Source organism: Podarcis tiliguerta, assembly GCF_965153285.1.
Source record: "Podarcis tiliguerta genome assembly, chromosome: 10".
In the NCBI taxonomy this organism is placed as follows: Eukaryota; Metazoa; Chordata; class Lepidosauria; order Squamata; family Lacertidae; genus Podarcis; species Podarcis tiliguerta.
In genome coordinates, this window is record NC_139543.1 from 30,354,676 (window position 1) to 30,379,807 (window position 25,132).

Genomic DNA, 25,132 nt, shown 5'->3' on the forward strand with positions numbered 1-25,132 from the left:
ACGAATCTTCTGTTGAGCTTTTGGGAATATCTGTCGAGAAGCCTGGGGACTGTTGGTCCTAGTCAGATAATTTGATTCCAGGAGGGGTGAAAGGTAGGCGATGAGTTCTCCGGCTTTCAGACTTGCTAATGCCAGTAGGCAGGAACCACCTTATTTTTAAGACTGCAGAACTGAAGCTGACATGTTCATCTCAAAGGAAGACATCAGCAGTCCAGTGATTTAATATTTAACCTTACCTCTGGCAGGTTGGCTCTGCTGTAGATTCCCCTGCCTTAGCTGGTTAACAAGATGTACCTTCAGGGTGTAATGGAAAAACACAGGAAACCACCTCTTGTGAAATGAAAAGAGGCGTGTGTGTGTGTTTGTACACTTCCAGGTAAAGCAACACCCCCAGGGGCGAAACTAGGCTTTATTTCACCCAGGTCAAAGATCCAGTTTGGCACCACACCGCTCCCAATTTGCGTAGACACACACAGGCTGGGAGCCTCTGGAGGCTTTATCTGGGGCAAAAAACCCCCGACTAGCCCCCTCCCTCCCACAGCTAGGGCACTGAGCATCTTTATGCCATTCTTTGTGCTGTTCAGGACAGTTTGCTTACCTAGGCTTGATTGTGCACCTTGGAAAGCATTTGGGATAAGGAGGGTTGCATGAGGTTAACTTTATGTTGACTCAGGAGATTATCACACAATTCGCAGTAGGGTCAGAAAATTCAAAGTGCTTGAGAATCAGTCCCCTTGTTAGTCCTGATTGGTGCCTGGGTTTTAGAGAGAGTAAGTAATTAAGTCTTTAATTTAAATTCATAGCCTTTTGCATCCAAGAGGTTTAGATAATAATTTGAAGCATAAAGTCTCAGCCAGACAGATGTTACTCTGACCTGTGGCCTCCAGAAAGACAGGCAATCATCATGACTCCAGCGTAAGCTGCCCAGAATGGCTGGTGCAATCCAGTCAGATGGGTAGGGCACAAATAATAAAATGTATTATTATTATTATTATTATTATTATTATTAGCTGCCATGTTCATGTGAATTTTTCACATGATTTTTGTTGAATATATATATTGTGTTGTAAACCACTTTGATTTTTCTTATGGCTTTATTTATATTTATATCTACCTGATTTCCATGAAAAGGTGAACTGTGCAGCTGTTGTTGAACTCCAGTCCCCATCAGCCTCTGCCAGAATGGTCAGGGATGATACAACTTGGAGTCCAATAACATCTGGAGGGCCACAGGCAACACAAGGAAAAATGATGGACCATAGAGTTTACATTTATCTTGGAAACAACACAAGCAGTCATTCAGCAACTGGGATCAGATTATAAATAGCTGCAGTATTTCATGGCCTCAGTGCCATTTGTTAAAATCAAGCTGTGGAAAAGATGAATCTAATTAGAATGGATACAATGCCTTGGGGACAATAGGTTTCTTTCTCTTATGGGTTCTCTTCTAGGTCCATTGCAAGCTGTTTAACAGCGCAATGGAGCATAATGGTGCTAATTTGATGGACACAGTGCCAGGTGTGCCTGCCACACACGACCACCCAGATGCTTTTTAAAAAAGAAAGAAAAAGAAAGGAATGTATATTTCATTTTCATTAACAAAGGTATTTTCATAAATACCACATTCGGCTGCTTCTCAGAGTTCTGAATCCCTGATGTACAATCCAGCATTTTTGACACCTTCACTTATCTTGACAATTTACTGCTCCCAAAGAGAGAGGAAAAGATTACTGCCCCTCTCAGTATTTTTATTCTTTTATCCTTGACTCTGACTACCAAATAATTGGCTCTTGCTTTCACTTAAGCTTCATTTTGTTGTAGCTTAGATGATGCCTTACGGCTGAAATCGTCTTTCTAATCTTCCTGTCATTTTCTGGACCAGTCATCAACAAATTGCCCGCTTTCATTTGCAGAGAGCATCTTCAGAAACTCCCTATCTACATTGTTCACCACCACCACCACCACCTTTTACTAGATCTGGCAGCAGAGTGATGTCTAAAAAGATGTCACTGGGGAGGCACTCAGCTTTGAAATGCTGAAGCTAAGGCTGATTAGCTTGGCTCTTCAGGGTTGCTGGTCCTTTCTAATCATTTTAACAGCTGTCTTGCAGAATTGGTAGGTGCTTTAATGTCCCTGGATGTCATATTTAAGACAAACACCCATCTTCAAAGCTCCCAATCTGACAATAACACCCCCAAGGGTAAGCACTCAACAATGTGACATTATGGAGCTTTGCACACCATAGCATACGGCGTGTTATGACAAACAGCCTGCATTCAATTTGCCGGATGTTTTTATTTGTTGTGTTTCGACTTTTGATTTTCCCGCTCTGATTTTCCCACTCTGCGTAACCTCAGTGCTATGCAATGATGAAAATTAAAATACAACTACAATTCAGTAAATTAAGAATCTCCATGCAAATATACATAGGAACGTGGAGTTTCTAGGAAAAGCACTAGTGCCAAAAAGATAGATAGATAGATAGATAGATAGATAGATAGATAGATAGATAGATAGATGATAGATAGATAGATAGATAGATGATAGATAGATAGATAGATAGATAGATAGATGATAGATAGATAGATAGATAGATAGATAGATAGATGATAGATGATAGATAGATAGATATAGATAGATAGATGATAGATAGACTGGTACCTCGGGTTACATATGCTTCAGGTTACATACGCTTCAGGTTACAGACTCTGCTAACCCAGAAATATTACCTCGGGTTAAGAACTTTGCTTCAGGATGAGAACAGAAATCGTGCTCTGGCGGCGCAGCAGCAGCGGGAGGCCCCATTAGCTAAAGTAGTGCTTCAGGTCAAGAACAGTTTCAGGTTAAGAATGGACCTCCAGAATGAATTAAGTACTTAACCCGAGGTACCACTGTAGATGATGATAGATAGATAGATATAGATAGATGATAGATGATAGATAGATAGATAGATAGATAGATAGATAGATAGATAGATAGATGATAGATAGATATAGATAGATAGATGATAGATGCCACAATACTTCTAACATTAGTTGAGACCAACTTAAGTTCTATTGCTTTCAATGGGCAATAATCATGGGTAACTTTAGCTGGACTGGCTCCTCTGTATACAGATATACAATACAGGCATACATCCCACATCAATGACCTTTTGCAGGAGCATATATTATGATGCAAATAATGAGCTTCTTGGCTCACAGAATGTTCACCATTCTTCAGTATAGGGCAACGGTAGCGTTGCGCCCTTTGTTGACGCCCAGGGCTCACGCACACCAGGCGGGACCAGGGGCTGGGAGCAGCAGGTGAACAAAACCCACCGCACCAGCCCAACCTTTGTGGATAAGCCCCACCCCCTTCACTCCCCCACTCACCACTTTCATTATTGGAGACTTCATGAGAGGGAAGTCCTAAACATGTCTGACTAAAGAGCTGGGAAAAGGCGAGAAACTTTCTTAGGGGCATTCAAGTGACCTGGATCTTGTTTTAATAAAAGTGATGGCGTATTGAAGGGGGGTAAGGGTGGGGGGAGAGGGACGCGGGTGGCGCTGTGGGTTAAACCACAGAGCCTAGGACTTGCCGATCAGAAGGTCGGCGGTTCGAATCCCCACAACGGGGTGAGCTCCCATTGCTTGGTCCCTACTCCTGTAAACCTAGCAGTTCGAAAGCAGGTCAAAATCAAGTAGATAAATAGGTACCACTCCGGTGGGAAGGTAAATGGCGTTTCCGTGCTCTGCTCTGGTTCGCCAGAAGTGGCTTAGTCATGCTGGCCACATGACCCGGAAGCTGTACGCCGGCTCCCTCGGCCAATAAAGCGAGATGAGCGCCGCAACCCCAGAGTCGGCCACAACAGGACCTAATGGTCAGGGGTCCCTTTACCTTTACCTTTAAGGGGGGGCAATAGATCTAAGAAATGCGTTCACGGATCTGAACTTCCTGCAACATGCTGAAATGCTGTATTGAATTGAAGGCCCTTGGGAATTCAGGACTTTGCATGATGTGAGAAACTCTGATGGCTTTAGAGTTTTCATTGCAATCCTAGTATTTTGGGGGCAGTTGAGGGTATGGAACAGGGGTCTCCTAACAACTCCCAGCTCCCTTTACAGACAGTTCCCAGGATTCTTTGGTGAAAGCTGTGACTGTTTAAAGTAGCATGATGATGCTTTAAATTTATAACGCAGATGGGCTTCAGATGTAAATGTGCGTGCGCACGCAATTATGAATTATAAATAGTTTTCTTTTTAAGACCTGTGTGAGATTCTGAAAATCATTACTACTCCAGTTGCACAGTACTGAGGTAAATGGGGAAATGGTCTGATGTGGTATATGGCAGCTTTCCTTATGTTCTGAGTATAGGCAATATTGCCTGATGCTTTTATTAAATCCCAGAGTAAAATGTATGAAGACACTGTAAACTCATCAAGCTGTCTTATAACAAGGGTCATTCTTTCCCTTGGTCCCACATTCAGTGCATAAGTTAATGAATAGCTGTTGCCAAGCCAAAACAAACATTGGCCTTCCCAGATACCGACTTAGGAACCACTGTTTGAATTTCTTAACATTCCTGACTAAAGTTGCTTCTGTGGCATTGATGCGAGTAGTCCTGTAATAACTTCTGAAAGAAACCTCATTTGAAAATATTCATATTTTTAAATACATTGCTCAAAACATTCCCAAAGGATGTATTGTTTGTTTATTCACATGTGTGTACACACAGCTCAATTACAATCTTCCCTAAGCAGTGTACAAGTAATTCCAAACAATGAAAATAAAAATCAGTTAAAGCTTATTTTGAAATGGAAGTCTTCTAGCAAATTTTGTTGTTGTTTCAAGTATATGGCTAATTTGTTGGGTTGTATAAGCACAGAACACACAGGAGCATTATATTTACTGGAAAGAAAATAAGCACAGATACCAAAAACCGAGACTGATAAATAGAGCAACACACTGACAGCCAGTTATGCAGAACAGCTAAAGAATGGAGGCTGTAATCTTGCTCATTAAAATCAATCACATTGACTTCAATGGAAGGGGGATTACACCCTGTGTCCATCAAGGAGTGGAAACTAGTAATTTTCATCTAATTCAACTGAGGCTCCGCCATTAATAAACCTGCACTGGCCTCCCCCCCCCCTTTGTTTCATGTCCGATTCCAAGCATATATAATACTTTCCCACCCTAAGGAAGACCAAAGGGATAAAACAGTTGTTACTTTGGGTTTCATCTTCCATTTCTTATTAAAGGGGGATAAATTTTGTGCATTTAAAAATTAAAACAAAGGTAAACGTTTCTTTTGGCAGGAAACAGCTATCTGTTAACTTACGCATTGACTAAGCCATTTATGAGCAAGTTGCTTGAAGGGAAACAGATTAAACCCTGAATTTCTCTGTCTGTTTGAAGTAAACTGCCTTTGTCAGCAGTCTAAAAAATATTAATTATATCCCCAGCTTGGCCAGTTGTTAGCAGTTATGTTCAAGATGGTGCACAACAGTTATGCCTGTCCTGTTCATTGATACATTTTCAATCTTCTAAGATGGCTTTTCCACAGGATGAATAATTTGTTCAAAAGACCATCAACTGCATGTGGATTTTAAAAAAAAAATTAAAAAAAAGATCTGCTCCAAATAGATGAATAATCAGGAGCTTGCTTTCACTCAGATGTCCTCTGGTAAACTGTAGGCACAATTTTTGGATTTGTAAATAATTATTTGGCCAACAGATGGCATACCTAGAGGGAGGTACTGAGACGCAATCTGTGTGAGTGAGCTGTCTTGCGGTGATAATTAGAAAGGTAAATTACTAAGCGTTACCACTTATGGCCACAGTAATTTGTTCCTATCAAACTACTTACGGTAGGTCTAGTTGCTGCCCAAACTAACCTCAACTCTCTCTCCTGCGACCATATTGGACCCATGCTGACGCCATTATGTGTCAACCTCTTGCTTTCACAACACTCATGACCACTTCAAGAATGAAGACAGAAAAATACAGAGGCTGAAATTCAGTTAAAAATAAAACACTTGAGAGGGGACAAAGCATAGTGATAATAATAAATAAATAGCCTAGTGCAATAGTAATGATACATAGTATGTACATTTCAGATGTTGTGTTTATAGGCTTGTGCCACGTAAAGTGCAAGGTAGAAAGATGTGTGGTTGCAGCCTTAATATGCATCTGTGAATCAGTTGGAGGAGCACGATGTTCATGGACAGCCTGAATATCTATGACGGGGGTGGGCAACATTTTTTTTCTGTATAGGGACATTCCCTCAAGGGGAAACTTGTGGAGACCATGATATTGGTAGTGAGGGAGATTAGATCCAATGGTGTGTGGAACCACCAACTTCTCTCTCTCTCTCTTTGATCCTCCTTTTCATCTCTCTTTCTGCCATTCCCCTGCTTTCTCTCTCTCTCTGCTGCCTCTTCACTCTCCCCAGTTTCTCCCCTTCTTCACCCACATTTAATTATGCTGAGGTCTAGGGCATCTCATCCCTGCCCAACCCTTGGTCTATGTGAAAATAAGGACATTCTTAAAAAGCTATCCACCTGTGAAATTGGGAAATATTTTAAATAGTACATAACCATGCCTAATACTCAACAAAACTAAGTAAAATATTATGTTTCACGCCCATGTTTTTAAACTGAAATGTGAAACAGCATAAACATCTAAACTTTGTTCATATTATTCATACCCCTCAACTGTCCCACTTTAAATAGAACACCCCAGGGAATTACAGAAGTCATCCAAGCCTCTGACTGGATCTGGGGATGTCCAGTTTTGGCTCCCACGAGAGTGCAGCCCTGAAAGATGCACATCCCAATTTTCCTCTGTGGCTTGTTGGAAGATATGATTACTTAGATGTTGCTAAACTACAGCATTGGCCATGCTTGGTGAAGCTAACAGGCAGTGTAGTTCAGCAAGATATGGCAGGCCAAAGCTTCAATTCAGAGGTAAAGGAAATATCTGTGAGCTGCTAGGGTGAAAGAAATACCCCTCAGGTTATTTATAAAATGGGTTTTCACTTTCCAGGAATAGTTTGGAGCCATATAGAATTAGATGTTATGGAACAGCTTTCACTAAGGATTAGAGTTGATCGAGTGAAATTTGTTTCTGTGTAGGAAGCGACTCAAATCAGGAATCTATATGTTCAAGCAGAGCCCATGCACATCCCATTCTGTATGAAATGAAATGCTTCCTTCTTTCCTTGTTCAAAAGCAAATGGAAATACTACTTTAATGGGTTGTAATGGCTTCCTGCGGTGCTCCTTTCATAGACTTCAAAAGCGGGGGAGACAGCAAAGGCAGAGAAAAGATGTCAGTAGGGGAGAGGTGTGTGGGATCATTGCTGTAAAAGTCAAACAGATACAAGCAAATTCCCTTCAAAAGCAATTTTCTTTACAGATTTCTCTTGCTGTCTCAGAAAGATGTGAGGGATTGGGCGGGGAGGGGCGCATTTGATCATTGCTCCTGACCCGTGCGAAGTCACATGGCACCTTGACATCATCCCACAATGGCTCCCTGTGTGTTGACATTACAGAAGGGAAGTCGCAGCTGGAACCAGCATGGGGCGATACCACCCAAGGCGCAATGCTGAGTCGCTTTGCTTTCTTCCCAGCAATGTTAAGCCTACTTTTTGCAAAGCTTCCTGTGTGTCTTGTTTTGCATTGAATCACCAACAGAACATGTCACCCAGATGTTCCATCAAGAGACTCCAGGCTGGCACCTCAGAACTGGTAAAGGGCTCACCCTCATGCCCTTGTCCAGCCCTGATTCCATTTCACCTGGGCCATAAGTTAGAAATTCAGTGCTTGTCAATGGCCTCCCTCCTGTTTATGCTTGCATAATGTACATGTTGCAGGGTGAGACAACCCAGAGACAACTTGGTAATGATGATGATGATAATTTTATATGCCACCCATCCAGTGGCGTAGCATGGGTTGTCAGCACCCGGGGCAAGGCAAGTAATTTGCGCCCCCCCCGCTGCACTGTCCCTCCCCCAGATAGTCCCTCGCCTTCTCTCCGCACCGCACCGCATACCTGGCACCCCCCACCTCCACAGTGGGCGGCAACCCGGTGGCTCGGATCGGATTCGCACAGCCAGCACTGCAGTGAGAGAGTGTGAGTGAGCCAGGTAGGGGCAGAGAGCTGCGAGTGGGAGCGCCCCCCCCCCAGATGTTGCGCCCGGTGCGGCTGGCCCCCCCCTGCACCCCCCACGCTACTCCACTGCACCCATCTGATTGGGTTTACCCCAGCCACTTATTTAATTTGCAACAAATTAAAACACGATACACCATCAAACATTAAAAGCGTCGCTGAACAGGGCTGCCTTCAGATGTCTTCTAAAAGCCAGATAGTTGTTTATTTCTTTGATATCTGGTGGGAGGGTGTCCCACAGGGCAGGCGCTACTACTGAGAAGGCCCTCTGCCTGGTTCCCTGTAATCTCACTTCTCGCAGTGAGGGAACCGCCAGAAGGCCCTCAGAGCTGGACCTCAGTTTCCTGGCTGAATGAATAGAATCATAGGAGCCAACTCCTAGGGACCACAGGAGCTTTTGGCTCCCACAATAAAATATTTGAGGGGACCAGGCCCCCACAAAGTTGATGGGCATTCCCATTCAAATGGTCTGTGTGCACTGTGACATGTGATTGATTATGGAGGGCGGGGCTTACCTGGGCCCCCACAATATTGTATTCAAGTTGGCACCCCTGATGGGAATGGTGATGCCAAAGTCATTTAGGTGCTGTAAAGGTCAGCACCAGCACTTTGAATTGTGCCCGGAAACGTACTGGGAGCCAATCTATCTGCTAACCCATGCTATAATCACAGAGGAAACTGGGTCCTTCCAAGGGACAAACTGTGGGGGTCTCATCTGTGTCCAATGTGCTACCAGAACTGTGCTCATTGCATGCTGATTGCACATAGGGTTGTCATATGCCCAGATCATAGCTGTCAACTTTTCCCCTTTCTTGCGAGGAATCCTATTTGGAATAAGGGAATTCCTCTTTAAAAAAAGGAAAATGTTGACAGCTATGGCCCAGATTTTTCCAGACGTATCTGGAATATTGCAGTCAGCAGCAGTGTCCGGGTGGAAATTGGGGAGATGTCTGGGGGGGGGGATCTTTTCTGTCCAGATTTTCGCTGTTTGAAATATGGCGACCCTAATTGCAGATCACCATACAGCATCAGATCTGCAGCTGACCCGTGGACTCGACTCAGCTGGAATTGCAGCCATTTGGGACTTCCACAGTCCAACCAGTTCATACCTTTGTGAGAAAATGCAGCTTCCTGCAGGAAGATGAGCTGGTGGCCCAACAAAATCAGGTTAATGCAGCCGCAGAGGCTGAGAGCCTTTTGTTACAGCTGCTGCTGTGCTTCCTGTGGAGTGGTTAATCTGGAAGCTGGGGGGGAAGGGGTGATACAGAGCAGCAAACCCACTTCGCCTGCTAGGGTAATCACCCGGCACCTGATTGGCTGCCGCTCTCTACCATATTAGGAGTGTGCGAAGCATAGATTAGGAGCCCAGTCCAGGCAGCAGCAACGCTCCTGCCAATCTGATCTATATTTAGCAACAACACACAGGGAATAGCAGTTATAATGTGGGCAGGGCTGGCCAGGAAGCAAGAAATGCATGAAAATATCCCAGACGTGAGATAATACAAGCCAGAAAGGCAATACATTTGTATCGTTTACGGCAAATTCTTCCCAAGGGTTTTTGTGTACAGATTCATTTTCATTACATATAACACAGAATATCTTTCAGATTCGATAACAAGCAAGAAAGAATGAAAGATGCTTTTGAAATAGAGAGAGAGAAGAGAGAGAGAAGAGAGAAGTTTATTATTAAATTTGTGAGGTCCATGCCTTTACACAAAATACCATTTTGAAATAGAGAGTGCTGATTATAAGCACTTTGGCGAAGTTTTCCACGTGGATTTCTCAAGGATATAGAAGCTTATGATGCTTTCCCATCTAATCACTTTAGACTCGGGAAAGGAAATACCCTTTCCATTATTATTATTATTGTTGGTATTATCATTATTAATTGTTTGGAGGGGTTTTTTCTGTCAACAAAGCTTCCTGCCCCTTTCAGGCATTGTATCTAGGGCAGAGGCAGGGGGTTGTGCAAAACAGACTCACTCATCACCCCACTTGGACCCTCCTGCGTGGAATGGGAAGGTCTGAAGGGGGCCATTGAAAACATGTCCAATTGAACACGTTTGCAATCACCCCCAAGACCAGCAATCCTGCACAATCAGAATTCCTGATTGTAAGTTCATCCAGCCACATGGAACCAACCCCATTTGTGGCCTTCCTGGTCAATGCAGAAAAGCTGAGGTAGACAAGGCAAGGCTAGCTCACACAGTCTTGCACCCACTCCATGAACACAAAGGATACACAACATTTAAAGCACATAACACAGACCCCGTCCAAATCCTGGGAGCTGTAGTTTGTTAAGAGTGTCGGGAACTGTAGTTCTGTGAGGTGTAATCCTAGTTGCAGTTGGGTCAAGCTATGGGGCGGAGCCAATTCATATTCCCTTTCCTTCAATCAGTTTCCCTTGCAACGATGCCAGGATGTAAGCTTTCCAGTCAGGCTTCTACCATTGTGCGTGGGTGCATTGGTGTGAGGGCTCTTCCGAGCTGCCCTAGCCACCTGCCTGAATCTAAGAGAAAAAGGGAGGTGGCGTGCATTTATTTGACCTGCACCAGAACCAGGAGAAACCACCAAACCAGCTAGGAAGACAGCTTGCCCTAGTTTTTAGCACCTCCATGGGCAGTGAATGTGGCTGTTGTCAAACTGGCATTTGTTCAGGGCTGCCCCGAGTCACGTGGCAGCTTACTGTAACAACTTCATGGTGAATTCCAGCAACTATTTTTCTTGGGGGAAAGCTCTGTTTGCACATAACTGTTAATACGTTTCTCTTCACATACAAGCACTAGAAAGAAGTATTGCCAAAATGAAACAGCAATAAATTTTAGATGACACAGTCTTATATTCAAGCATTCTACATTTCCTTATATTGACGCCAAAAGGTCAAAGAATATGCAAAGATGTCTGTACACAACCCATAGGTACACACAGGCTGCACAGGGATTCTAGTGGAGCTGGTGTGTGTGCGTTTCACCCATTTTTTCCCCCCAGCTAGTCTGCTTTGTAGGTTAAAAGATTGTTCCAAGGTCAGCTACAAATAGCATCTGGGATTCCCTTGTCTTCTACTCATTCACAACCACAAACCACATAAGCTGCTGTGAAAATGATTCCCCTCTGATCTTTTACATCCAGGTGGATAGACTTGAGATGAGACATTTTTTCTAAAGCGTTGTTGTTGTTCAAAGCATCCCATTGGGACAAGGCCAAAGAATATTCCAGGCGTGGTGTGAGAGGTGTAGAGACTGGTTTCTCCCTTGAAATGAATGCATACTATCTGCATCCACATGAACTCTTTTTGTGAGATGTCGCAAGTGTAACCAAGAAAAAGGATTGGCAATGGCATAGTATAGCAAGTTTCCCGAAAAGCATTTGGAATCTTCAGCAGCTGCAAAATACAGGATTTCTACCTGGAACCAAATATTTAGAGCATGTTAAAGGTAAAGGTAAAGGTACCCCTGCCCGTACGGGCCAGTCTTGACAGACTCTAGGGTTGTGCGCCCATCTCACTCAAAGAGGCCGGGGGCCAGCGCTGTCCGAAGACACTTCCGGGTCACGTGGCCAGCGTGACATCGCTGCTCTGGCAAGCCAGAGCCGCACACGGAAACGCCGTTTACCTTCCCGCTAGTAAGCGGTCCCTATTTATCTACTTGCACTTTGACGTGCTTTCGAACTGCTAGGTTGGCAGGCGCTGGGACCGAACAGCGGGAGCGCACCCCGCTGCGGGGATTCGAATCGCCGACCTTTCGATCAGCAAGCCCTAGGCACTGAGGCTTTAGAGTATGTTACTCCAGAGTTATACGGTCTGCACTGGATTGCTGTGCATTTTCCGAGCACAGTTTAAGGTGCTTGTTCTCGTCTATACAGCCTTAAACAGATTAGGACTTGGATACTTTACATCTTTATTATTAACCCATCCAACAGAAATCAGTGCAACGTTGCTTGGCATTTGAACCTTCACAGGGAAGCCAGGGCAGCAATGCAGCCCCAATGCTAAAAGCCCCAACCGCGCTGCTCCACGCTGCTGCTCCCAAGTAGAAATGGTGAATCTGCCCATTCAGGCCTTTGAGCTACAATATATAAATAGTCAGCTCCCGATTTGTCTATGCAGTTGTCACATAAGGCACACATGTATGTATTTCAAGACAGATGCAGTCAAAATATAGCTGACATTATTAGGTTCCCCAAAGGTTTCAAAATTTGGGGCAACAAAGGGTGGTTGAAACGGTGTCTCCTCTTATGCAAAAGTCTTCTGCACCACAATACACTATAGATTAAAGTGGCCATTTTTAGTCAGTTGAAATAAATGGACATGAATGTGGAAACTGAAAGTATGGTTCTCCAGCATATTTAGATACTATTGATTTCAGTGGGAAAGAGTGGAGACCCTGCTGTGAACATGGAACCCAGCCCAATCACAGAATTCAAGTGCAGAAGCTTGCATGACTTTCTCATGCTGGGTCAGAGCTATTGTCATTTAGGCTGTCGTCATACTGTGCTATATCTGCATGCAGGAAAGAATTAGAGGCATCTCTTAAAGTCTCAAGGGCCGCTTAGGAATTTATAACCAACTTGCCTGTTCAGCAGCTCATCCATCTCTACCACTGAATGGGTTCAGTAAGAAAGAGGGGGTTGGGTGCTTCATAGCCAGGACAAAACAGGTTGGTGGAGGTGAGGAGTTAAAGAAAGGAGTGAGCAAGGTAACAGCAAGGCTGAGCTAAAACCTCATAGAGAGCCCAGGAATAGGAGAGGCTGTGGTTCTGGGGGTTGCTTGGGCACCTTCCTACCCAGATGGTGGCAACTGTCATTGGAAAGGCAGAACAGTGGCTGATGGTGGTTGGTGAGGTTAAGAGCAACCCAAGCCTCTCTGGGACCTACTCTACTTTCTTTAGAGCAGGGTTGGAGAACTTCAACCCAGGGGCCAGATGCAGCCCTCCTGGCCTTATGTAGTCCTCAGATCCCTTCCTGGCCACACCTCCTCACCAGCTCTACCTTGCAGCCTCCTTGAGTGTTTTTGCCTGGCTGGAATGTGCCTGGGTTGAACTCTGTTAATGCATCTTGCTTGCCTGGATGGAAAACAGAGAGGGATATGAGAGTGTGCATAGACGCTAGCTCACTGTACATAGGGGAAAGTTACACTGATTGCTCAGCTCACTGTTGCCTCTGACCCCATCCACCGCTGACATGTGGCACCTTGAAGGTTGCCCAGAAGTTAATGTAGTCCTTGGTCTAAAAAAGAAAGATTCCCCACCGCTGCTTTAGATGTCTAACCCATAGGCAGGCTATAATTGTGGCCTTGGGCGTCTAGTTGCCTTTTAATTCATGTATCATTTGCCTCTTGAGATGTTCTCTTGACATCTGATGATTCTGTTGTGTTGCTGGTTTTTTTGTTTCCTGGATTTTGCAGGGGAAATTCTTTGTGTTAACAGATATTCATATTTGGTTAATGGACAATCATGTTGGAGTTAATAATCTCCTAAAAGCTGCTGTGTTTCATGTAGCTTGGAAGGAGGCAATTACCGAAATAAAAACATTTTTTCCATCAGGCAATCAGTGTTACAACAAGTATCATACACATGCTCTCCCTCGCTGTCTGTCACACTCTTCATGGGTTCAATTATAGCACATTTCCCTGTGTTCCCTTAGCAACACCAAACGAGAGGATGCCTGAAAGCATTTTGGTCTGGTTCATGGGACGTGGCCTATTAGACTATTTTTATGGGCTCTGAATGCCACTCAGAATAGAGATTCAAAGCTTGGGGCTTGTACAGAAAATGCTCTCTCTTTTGGAGTACTGGAAGCAACTTCCCCCTCTGGCATTAATGTTCACACTGGCTTTGATTCTGCAATGGTAGTATTTTCAACTGCTCAAATTTGTTTATTTGTGTATTTAAAACCCACACTTTTATTAAAAAAAAAAATCCAATGTGAAGTACAACACAGGAAAATAAAATCAGCACAAAAGCAACATTAAAAACATTGATAAATATTGGTTGGTTAAAAAGTCCTGTCTAAGCAGTATAATTTTCAGAAGACGTCAGACCCTCCAAGCGTCCCTATTTTCCAGGGACAGTCCCGGATTTACAGAAGCTGTCCCAGTTTCTGATTTGATCCTAGAATGCCCTGCTACTCCTTAGGATGTCCTTCATTTCATCTGAGAAATGTTGGAGGCTTTGGAGTTATGTGACCCCTGAACCAAGGAGATACAATCTTTAGAAGACACCTGAAGGCAGCCCTGTATAGGGAAGTTTTTTAAAGTTCAATGTTTTATTATGTTTTTATATATGCTGGAAGCCACCCAGAGTCGCTTGGGCAACCCAGTGAGATGGGTGGGGTATAAATAATAAAAGTATTATTATTATTATTATTATTAAGGTAAAGGTACCCCTGCCCGTACGGGCCAGTCTTGACAGACTCTAGGGTTGTGCTCCCATCTCAATGAAGAGGCCGGGGGCCAGCGCTGTCCGGAGACACTTCCGGGTCACGTGGCCAGCATGACAAGCTGCATCTGGTGAGCCAGCGCAGCACACGGAAACGCCGTTTACCTTCCCGGCAGTAAGCGGTCCCTATTTATCTACTTGCACCCGGGGGTGCTTTCGAACTGCTAGGTTGGCAGGCGCTGGGACCGAGCAGCGGGAGCGCACCCTGCCACGGGGATTCGAACCACCGACCTTTCAATCGGCAAGCCCTAGGCACTGAGGCTTTAACCCACAACGCCACCCGTGTCCCATTTATTATTATATAGGATGTCCCTATTTTCATCAGAGAAATGTTGGAAGGTATGAGTCATCTGATTGAAGTGAGAGATGGCTCTTACTGAACATCTGCTGGTGGAGAGTTCCTCAGGGCTGGGCCTGCCACATTAATGACCTGTCCCTAGTGCTGGGCAGCTGAACTCAGGAATACACAGAACTACCATAAAGTGCCCCATCAGAGGACCTGCATATAATGAATAAGGCATCTGGTTCTCTGGCTTTCACCTCCCTTGTGAGGGGGTGGCTGTATGCAACTCTAGAAGGGCAGACACTAGCCGTTGGCTCTGTAGCCAACAAAGGCCTCATGCTGTCTGGGCAATGGAAAGGTAGGGCCTCACTGGATGTTTAAAGCTGGCTGTCCTTTGGTGAATCATCTAAGGACTGACACTCCTGTCCAACACGTGATCAGCATGAGTTGAGCTAGCCACCTTTGGGGGGGGCAGGTCGGTATTGTTTCATAAACACATTCATGGTCTGGGGGCACATGTGGATATTTCCATTTGCTTTTGTGTTTTCTCCCAACTTTACATGGCTCTGAGGAGGCACTGTGTTAGAGATGGGGAGCGCTTTGGTCAAGTCTTCAGGAAGATTTTTGAGCCCAAGGACCCCATTTCCTCAGAGACAACATTCTGGGAACCGCAAGCCAGAGACAAAATGGGGGGACCAACAGAAAAGACTCTTGCCTTTGTACTGTAAGCTACATTCCAGGCACACAAAAGCTAGAGGTTTACACACACACACACACACACACACCCCTCCATCCAGGCAAGGAAGAGACATTATCACAGTTCAAGAAGATATTCCAGCCAGGCGAAATAATCCTCAATTAGCATGTGGGGCAGGGCCAGCAAGAGGCGTGGTCTGGGGAGAGAGGGATGTGGCCTGTAGGGTCCAACAACATCTGGAGGCTCCCAGATGACTCAGAGGTGGGCAGGGCTGGCTCAAGACCCTTTGCTGCCTGAGGCAAAGCAGCAAATAGAGGCCCTCGCCACAAGTCAAGGTGGATGGTACCCAAGGCCAGCCAAGTTAACTTGGCACCAGAGGCAGAAAATCCCACAAGTTTCTCCCTCTGCCAACAGTGAAAATACAACAATGACAATTTAAATAACTATTTGCTGCCCTTTTGTGACAAGGAAAAAACCCCTGCCTGAGGCAGCTGCCTCACTCTGCCTAAGGATAGGCCCGGCACTGGGAAACTTGTTGTTTTTCTGCAGGCCAGCCTTTTTGTTTCCTTCTTAGTTTTCCCATTTAAATCTCCCTTAGAGATAGATAGATGGACAGATAGACAGATCAAGGTTATATTGAGTGCTGAGGTCTGGGCAGCAGTGTTTAAATTTGATCCAGGTCAAAGGTGCTGCCAAATATAGATCAATTCTGACAGTCTATTGACTACGAACAAGAGTGGCCAGCTGTTGTCAGCACTGAAGCCATCCGGAATATGTCTGTTGCTTGATGCAGCTTGCGTTTCCCCACCGCTCTGCACAAGTAAGTGACAGCTGTAGACAAATCTGTGGATGGGCTGAATGCGCCTTTCTCCATTTCCAAAAACAGAACTGGCCTTCACTTGTACCATCTGAGAGCCACATTGATTTAGATGCAGAATGCTAGGGCCAAAAAACTTTTTTGGGTCCCAGACAGTGCATAATGAGATACAAGATTAGACTTGATACCCTATACATTTTAATTGCCTCTTTGCACTGCAGAACATGTTGCAAATATATTTAGGTTGCAACCCTACACCCACTTACCTGGCAGAAAGCGCCATTGCATTTGGTGGGACTTACTTTTGAGTTGACAGGCATAGGAATTGTATGCTAAGTTGCTTCTTCCTCATCCTGGCCAGCTGATGGGTAAAAGTTGGCTTTTATACTGGGGGTAAGGAAGAAGCAACACTTACCTTTTGGGATATGGAGGTAAGTTGCCCCTTATTAGGATATTACTTGGTAACACTAATACATATCAGTTTTAATACACCACTCTCGCAGCCGCTGTAGCTTAGAAAACTTTTTTAATGAACTATTAAGCATGCTGTTTTCCTCCAAAATGCTCTCTTTGGCTCTATTGAAACTCACAACCCTGAAAAACACAAAGAGTTCTAAGGTTTCTTATGATCACCAAACTGGAATTTCTGTTCATTGAATAGGTTCCTGCCACCTAAGCTGATCCCAGTTCATTTTTTGTTTTTCCTTCTCCAATTGTTTTCAAATAACAAATATTGTGATTGAAATAATGTTGAGTGTAGCAGAGTAATCCATATTTATAGAATTCATGTGCCTTTGTTTACAAACAGAAAATGAATTTGGGAGTTCCCAGTGGATTTCACGGACCTCTTGTACTTGATATTTTGTCTAAAGGGTTATTTAGTGATATCAGTTATTTACCGTATTTTTTGCTCTATAAGACTCACTTTTTCCCTCCTAAAAAGTAGGGGGAAATGTGTGTGCGTCTTATGGAGCGAATGCAGGCTGCGCAGCTATCCCAGAAGCCAGAACAGCAAGAGGGATTGCTGCTTTCGCTGCACAGTGATTCCTCTTGCTGTTCTGGCTTCTGAGATTCAGAAATTTTTTTTTTCTTGTTTTCCTCCTCCAAAAACTAGGTGCGCCTTATGGTCTGGGGCATCTTATAGAGCGAAAAATACAGTAGTTATTGTTAATTTAGTTTGCTTCATGGCTTCTGATTCATTCTGAACTTGCAAGACTGTTGAAGACCCAAGACTTGTTGTAGAATGTGAAGCAGGATCCGTTTCTCTGCATTGCTGATGAACAGAACAGGGGGGGAGCCTGTGATGTAAACACAGAGTAACCTAATTATTATGTGGCCATTGCCCTGAAACATATAATTATTGGAACAGCAGCAAAAAGGAAGTAGAAGGGAAACTCTAAGACTGGGATGAGGTCATTGCTGGGCTTTGTCCTACAGTTTCTCCTTACCATTGGGCCATGTTAGCTTGGACTGATGGAAGTTATGGCCCAATAGCTTCAGGGGACTCGGCTACATAGGTAAAGAAAATGCTTTATATGCATTGTAACACTGTAACACCAGATGGCGCTGCGGAGTCCCGTCTTTCGCCAACTGGATTTCCCTTTATGAAGTTTACAACGCGTTTAACTGAGTCGTTTTTTTGATATGTCTAGATCCAGCCAGGGTCTTTTAACGGCAGTTTAAAGGCTTATTGTACTGTAAGCTTCCATAAGCTACAGTCCAAAGTAGGCTTGAAGTGGACTCTAGTTCACAAAAGCTTGTGCAACAACAAATCTGCACAGGAGGCGCACGAGGGAGGGGGGTGGTGCCATCCAAACTGTAAGGCATGTTGTGGGAGCTTCTTTTTGGCAGAGCTTCCCCAACCTCACCTCGCCCAACCTCCACACTGGCAAACACAGTCCTACCACCAAGAGGAAGCCATTTCTGCTCCACCCTCTCTCACCTGCCACTGCTGGTTAGCCGAAGTTAGAGCCCAGTGACTTAGGTGTCATGGATTTCTGTGGGAACTGTGTTCAACAACTAAGCCCAGATCCAACATTTTAAGGTGCCACAAGACTCTGTTGTTTTTCTACAACCATTTCACTCAGCTTTCATGCTCATGATGCTTTGCGCCACCACTCACTTTAATCACCTATAGCACTAAAAGTTCTTTGTCAGAGTTAGTGGATGGAAAAGAGGATTTTGGCAAACCCAGGGTGGAACCCTTCTGTATATTACTGAAATGCCCCTTGCTAATAAAGGTAAAAGGTAAAGGACCCCTGGACAGTTAAGTCCAGTCAAAGGCTGGGGCTTGCTGCGCTCATCTCGCTTTCAGGTCGAGGGAACCAGCGTTTGCCCACAGACAGCTTTCCAGGTCATGTGGCCAGCATGACTAAACCGCTTCTGGCACAATGGGCCTCCATGACGGAAGCCAGAGCGCACAGAAACGCCGTTTACCTTCATGGTACCCAGTGGCGTAGCGTGGCTTGTCAGCACCCGGGGCAAGGCAAGTAATTTGCGCCCCCTAACCCGTAGATTTGCGCCCCCTAACCCGTGGATTTGCACCCCTAACCCTAACCCCCAGATGTTGCGCCCGGTGCGGCCGGCCCCCCCTGCACTCCCCACGCTACGCCACTGATGGTACCTATTTATGTACTTGCACTGGTATGCTTTCGAACTGCTAGGTTGGCAGGAGCAGGGACCGAGCAATGGGAGCTCACCCCGTTGTGGGGATTTGAATTGCTGACCTTCTGATTGGCAAGCCCAAGAGGCTCAGTGGTTTAGACCACAGCACTATCCGCATCCCTTTCTAATAAAGATGCTTGGTACCCTCCATGTAGTAACCCATATGTGGTTTTCCCCTAAACCCTCTCAGCATGTTGAAGTGGCCACACACTTTCCAAGTATTTCTATCCTCCACCGCAGATCTCCTTTGCTATTCCTGTGAGCTGCAATTAATAAGTCGGAAACCAGAGCTCTTTCAAACCGTCCGTAGCCCTTCTCCTTCCTTGGGTAGGCTATATTAGAGCAGTACAGTACCAGGAAACAGGGAGTGGTTCAAGGCCTGAATGCTATTTTTAAAGCTTAAACTTCTTCCAGATACTATAAAAGAACCAAGGGCACCGTTAGATGTGCTTCAAGAAGCTCTTATTGAAATTATTACATATATTTCAGTCTGGGGTCAGGACCTTGAGTAGCTGGTATTCTCACGAAAAGGTCAGTCCCCAGAATGGATTAGTCCCTGAATGCAATATTGCTACAAATGTCTAGCAATATTAATGAGAAGCTGGAATGCTATTGTCTACCTTTGCTTATTCTGCAAAGGGTGCTTTCCTCTAAATCTAGGGGGCCTCACCAGTCTGCCCTCTCCCCAGTGCCGCAGTCTCCCCTCTCCCAAAATTGTAAACCCAAGACTTCATGCAAGGGCAGGGCAACTCAGGCCCCGCAACTATGAGACTCAGGGCTAGCCAGTGGGGCCCAATTTGAAGCAAGCTTGGGCTTCACTCAAATTCGTTTATAACACTCTTCCACTTTCTTCTAGTTGTGAGGGTGGGGGATGGGGAGGGGCCTCACAAGTGGAGTAGGGCCTTTCTTCATCTAAATCCGGCCCTGGCAGCATGTCCCTGTGCTTGTTTATATTGTTGACATCCATCTGTCTTGAGAGACAATGGAGTGTGTCTCCAGGGGTGAAGTCAAGCCACTGCACTTGGCAGTGCTGAAGTGATCTCCCCAGAGCACAAGCCTGGGCAGTGTGTATGGAGGTCCTGGGATGCCCAGGCGACAAGACCCCACCCTTGGCCTCGCTAATGCGGTCCAAAGGAAAGCAGAGCAATCCAGCTTGGCTGCAGGAGTTGCCAGAAGGAGGCAAACAAGGCACCATGATTGTCTTAAGGAACCCACACCAGATTTGCGTAGGGTTTACGCCTTGGCCTTTTCTTCTTCCAAAGATATCCTGCTGTACATATATGCCTGTAAATATATGCCTGTAAATATATGGCATTTTGCATCACATTCAATATGGGTACACACTAAAGTAAGAACAAAGTATGAAGCAGTCCAGAGTTCTGCGTAACTCAGAACTGAAATGAGCTTGCAAGCTGTCATACTAACAGCTGCTGGTGCAATAAAAAAATATCACCTTACCAATTCTATGCTCTTTATTTTCAGGGGCCAACAGTGGTATCGAACAACTGTTTGCTAAACCTCCTATCAAGTCACAGCTGTTTGATCTATTGGAAGCTCGTAATGAAAGATCCTATTACCTGAATTGATTATATGCTGTCATACTCTAATCTAGCCTTGGTTGTTTGTATGTAAACTCAGATTCAATTTAGCAGACTAAATTCAAGGCAAAGTCTATGAAAGCTGAACAGAAGTTAGTCCAGTAAAAGATATCACCTTACCATCTCCAGCTGTGATTTTGAAAACACCCTGCTAGAATAAATTGCATTGCATTCAACAGCTTTCAGTCCTTCTCTCTCCCCCGATTCCTTTCTCTTTGCACCCACAAAAACACATAGACTAACAACAACACGATATCATGCATGGTCATGTGAAACTACAAGCATCTATTTTTAAGGCAATATTTCAAAGTCAACCCAAAATGATATGGAATTTTATGCACTCAGAATGAAGTTCCACTGTATCCAATGGAACTTACGGTACTCCAAAGCAAGTTTTCATGGATAGATTTGCATCATCAATTCACAGAACTCTGGGCTATTTTGTACGTTCTTCTGTTATCAATTTTTATTCATTTTTTTAAAAATGTGAGCATTGTGACTGAGTTCTGCTGAATTTCAATACTCTCTGTTTACATTATAAAAAATGCTACCTTGAGGATTATGATGGAAAGGAAGGGCAGAGATATTTGGACTGATATAGAAATAAATAATAATAAACAGAATATTAAGGAGAGGAAAGACCCTGGCCATTTGCCTCTTGTGTGTTGTGCCCTCTTCGTAAGATAAGAGGAGGATATAATTGAAGGTGTACTTTACAGCTTTGCTCAATGACCCTGTTTATGAAGAGGAAGAAGACATGAATTTGGAGCAGCTTCTCTCTAACCTTGTTCACTGGTCAAGCCAACACCCCCCCCCCAAATATATATATATATATATATATATATATATATATATATATATATATATATATGCTGGCACAAGGAATTAGACAAATTTGCTGGCAAAAAGAATTAGACAAATATACATGGGCTGAGGAGAAAGTTCAGGCATCAAAAATGTATTGAGGAAATGTTTGACATGGAGGATTCGTTTGATGATGCATGATAGGGCGGGAGCTGAATTTTCAAACTGTTGCAAATTTGACTTGTATTTGGGAGGGAAGGTATGGGGGAGGATAAAGGCAAGAGGAAACTGCCTCCCCTCTTGAATTTTTGAAGTAGGACTGCATGTGATCTGTTTAGCTGGTGACCACCCTTGCCCATCTCTGAGGCTAGGATGACAAGAAGCAATCTGGGGAGGATAATATTCTGACTGGAGTTCCAGTGAGTCAGCCCATGAAAACTGTACAATCCCACACATGAAAATAGCTCCCACTTAATTTTGGAACCTGTACATGGAGCTGTAAAATTGGAGGAGGCTTCTCTGCAACATTTCTGCATTTTATTTGCAAACTTCATAACTCTTTTGCAACCAATGATCTAAACCAATTCCCAATTAGCTAATTACTGAGGACCCCCTATCTTTCAAAAGTCAAGCCACAGAATTCCAACTTTTGATAATTTTGATAACTCTATGGTAGTTACCTCTGCAAAGACATTTTTTGAACAAAATGTGGGGTAGCCCCTAATTTGCAAAGGACGTTAGGTATACTATATATAAAAAAACACCAAACCACAGAATAGCACTGAGTGATATCTGGTTTTCAACATTGTGATGTATCAGTAGCTAAACATCACAATATTCTGATATATCACAATGTCTGAAATTGAAGATCATGCATGGGGACGAGGGAAGGAACAGTCATGGAGATTGGATGGGTGGGGTTCGTGCAGATCAGGTGTGGGGATTAGGGCTGGGCGTTGTCAGGTTTTCAACATCACGGTGTATCACCAGCCAAACATTACGGTTTGGCGGTATACCACAATGTTGAAATAAGCTGCATTGGATCCAGCCCATGAGCTGATGCACTTTCAACCCAGCGCCTCATAGGCTGGGGCCAATGCAGCTGGCCCTGGCCTGCTGCTCAGCGGGGGTGAGGGAAGACCCCTGCCCTCCAGCTCAGCAAGCCCCAATATCCCTGCATGGTTGTGACAGGCATATCAGGGCTGCTTTCTGAGGCACAGTGCTAAAACAGACCATAAAACTTGTGATATTACCATGCAAAAATGACACACACAAAAAATAGTTGGGAGGGAGAGGGATGGGACCGTGGACCCCCTGGATGCATTCTGCAGACCCCCAGGCGTCCCCGGACCCCTAATTGGGAACCACCAATCTAAAAAAATAAGCTTCTACATCTTATGTGCTTACATAAGATAAAGATGAGATAAAGATTACTGCTGCTTCCTCTTGTGATCCTTTACAAGCATGGGGCTTGGGGTGCACTACGCACTACAAGTCTTCAATGGAAGGGGCAGCCTCGCTTGCACTCCTCTTCCTTGTACTGAGCAGGAAGAACCAGGCAAAGCTTATTTACACAGAATCGCCCCTTCCTAACAAGGCATTCTGTACTGAGCTATATCAATATTTCAAATGCTGTTATATACCACCTAATCAAAAGCATGAAAGTGTTGCTGATCTGTTAAGAATGGTTCAAGTAGTTATTGTGAGAAAAGTTGTGGTCTGTCTCAATAGCCATTCCCATTTTGTCAGTGAAGGGTTAGAATATTTGGCATTTTCTTATTGTTGGTAAGTGTCGTTTTCATTCTTTGCCTTACGGCTTTGTTTAGCCTTAACAGAGAATTCTCTAAAATGCATTTCGTCTTTCTAATGTCTATAGTAACTTCAAAGGAAAAACATTTCTGCAAGTCAAACAGAATATACCATCTTGGAAAAGTTCGGCCCAGTTTCTTTATTTTCAACAATTTTGTCTGAGGAAACTCCTCCTCTAAAAAAAACAAAAAAACACTTTCCAAGAAACAAAAGCAATGTAACATTTCCCCATGCTGAGGGCTAAGAGGTATGGAACTCCTGAAATAATAATTAGGAATTAAGATGAATTAATCTAAAGATTCACTAGACAGGAAGAACACATTCTCTAAGCATGTCTGCTTAGAAGTAAATGTCATTGACTTCAGTTAGGCTTATTCCCACGGTAAACGATTGCAGCCTGGATCTAAATGCATTGAGTCCATGGATTATTAAATCATTATAGTATTTTATAATGCTTTCCAGTGACATTGTGAGAGTTTCTGTGGCCATACTTTCCCATTATAGAACTGGCAGGGGAGCCAACTTGAAAAAATATTGGGGGGGGGAGGTAAGCCCCGCCCTGCATAATCGATCACACCACCATCTGAACCACAATGCCCATCAACTTTGTGGGGGACAGCCCCCTCAAATATTTTATTGGTGTGGTGAAAGGACCTCAGCCTCTAGCACTTGGCTCCTATGACTGGCATACCTACAGAAAACATAAGAATTTGGAGTTAATGCATAGCCTCTTCTAGGAAACCAGATGTCAAATGGTGAAAGCATATTTCCATGACATAATTGTTTGGAATTCCCTTTTTCCTCAGTGAAGAAGGAGCAGAAGAAAGTGCAACTCTTCTTAGCATGTTTAGGGCTATAACTTGAAGTACAGTTAGTCGTCAGAGTCTTTCGAAAGGACAAAGGCCAGTTGTGGTCCTCCAGATGTTGCTGGACTCCAACTCCCATCAGCCTTTGCCCTATCCAACCAATTCATTGTCGGGGCTGATGGGAGATGTAGTCTAGCAACACATGTAGGGTCACAGCTTCCCTACCCCTGCTTCAGGCCCACTTCTGCAGAGCACCCAGTCATCTCCATGTCCAGCAGCTTCTTCCCCCTTTCCACCTGGTATCATGCATTTCAGAAAAAAAAGAGGCAGGGAAAGAGAGAGATAAATTGGCTTCTGACAGCTGGTTTGTGCTCCAGGGAGCAGCGATCAATGAATCTTTCTTCCCTTGCTGAGCCTGAGAGATGCCTGGCTAGGGTGTGCGTAAATCATTAATTGCGGCTTCCGTTGGGCTCAGCATTTTCTTGAATGCTCCTGCTAGGAGACATATTTATATGGCAGCTTCTTTAGATTCCTAGAAGGAACTGGGAGGATATTGGTGATGTTTATAAGCGAAGTTAAAAGGTGGTGATTTATCTGTAGAAACACTTTGATAATTAAGCGCACTTTTTTGCACAGTTGCGTGGCTCATATCTCTCGTTTGTTGCTTTTTACACCAGTTGTCTCAAAGCAACTTATGTATTAAAAAAATAGAGATAAGAAAAAGCATTAAAAGCAAATCTAAAGCAAGACCCAAAGTACTCATCCAAATTTATAGGGCCAGATTCAGCTAAATAGCTCCTACTACTGCAATGTGTTCTGCTAGTACGACTGGACTTTCCCCTACTTCCTTCCCCTGTGAGCTCACCATGTCCCCCCACATGTCTGTGGGATTAGGAGATTCCCCCCTCCCCGAACAGCCTGCAGTGGGGAGAGGAAGGATCATTCTCTCTGGAAAGCTAAAATGCTTGTGCTGGTACAGTGGTACCTCAGGTTAAGTACTTAATTCGTTCCAGAGGTCCGTATGGAACTCCTGAAATAATAATTAGGAATTAAGATGAATTAATCTA

At 44.2% G+C, this 25,132-nt stretch overlaps 1 long non-coding RNA gene across 1 annotated transcript in view; it reads left to right on the forward strand.

The window, feature by feature from the left end:
* Positions 1 to 734: 734 nt before the first annotated feature.
* The window catches only part of LOC310658335, a 54,387-nt gene continuing 29,989 nt past the window's right edge, over positions 735 to 25,132 (forward strand). Inside the window, exon 1 of the long non-coding RNA XR_014502245.1 lies at positions 735 to 770. This is a non-coding gene — a long non-coding RNA (uncharacterized lncRNA). The remainder of the gene's footprint in view (positions 771 to 25,132) is intronic.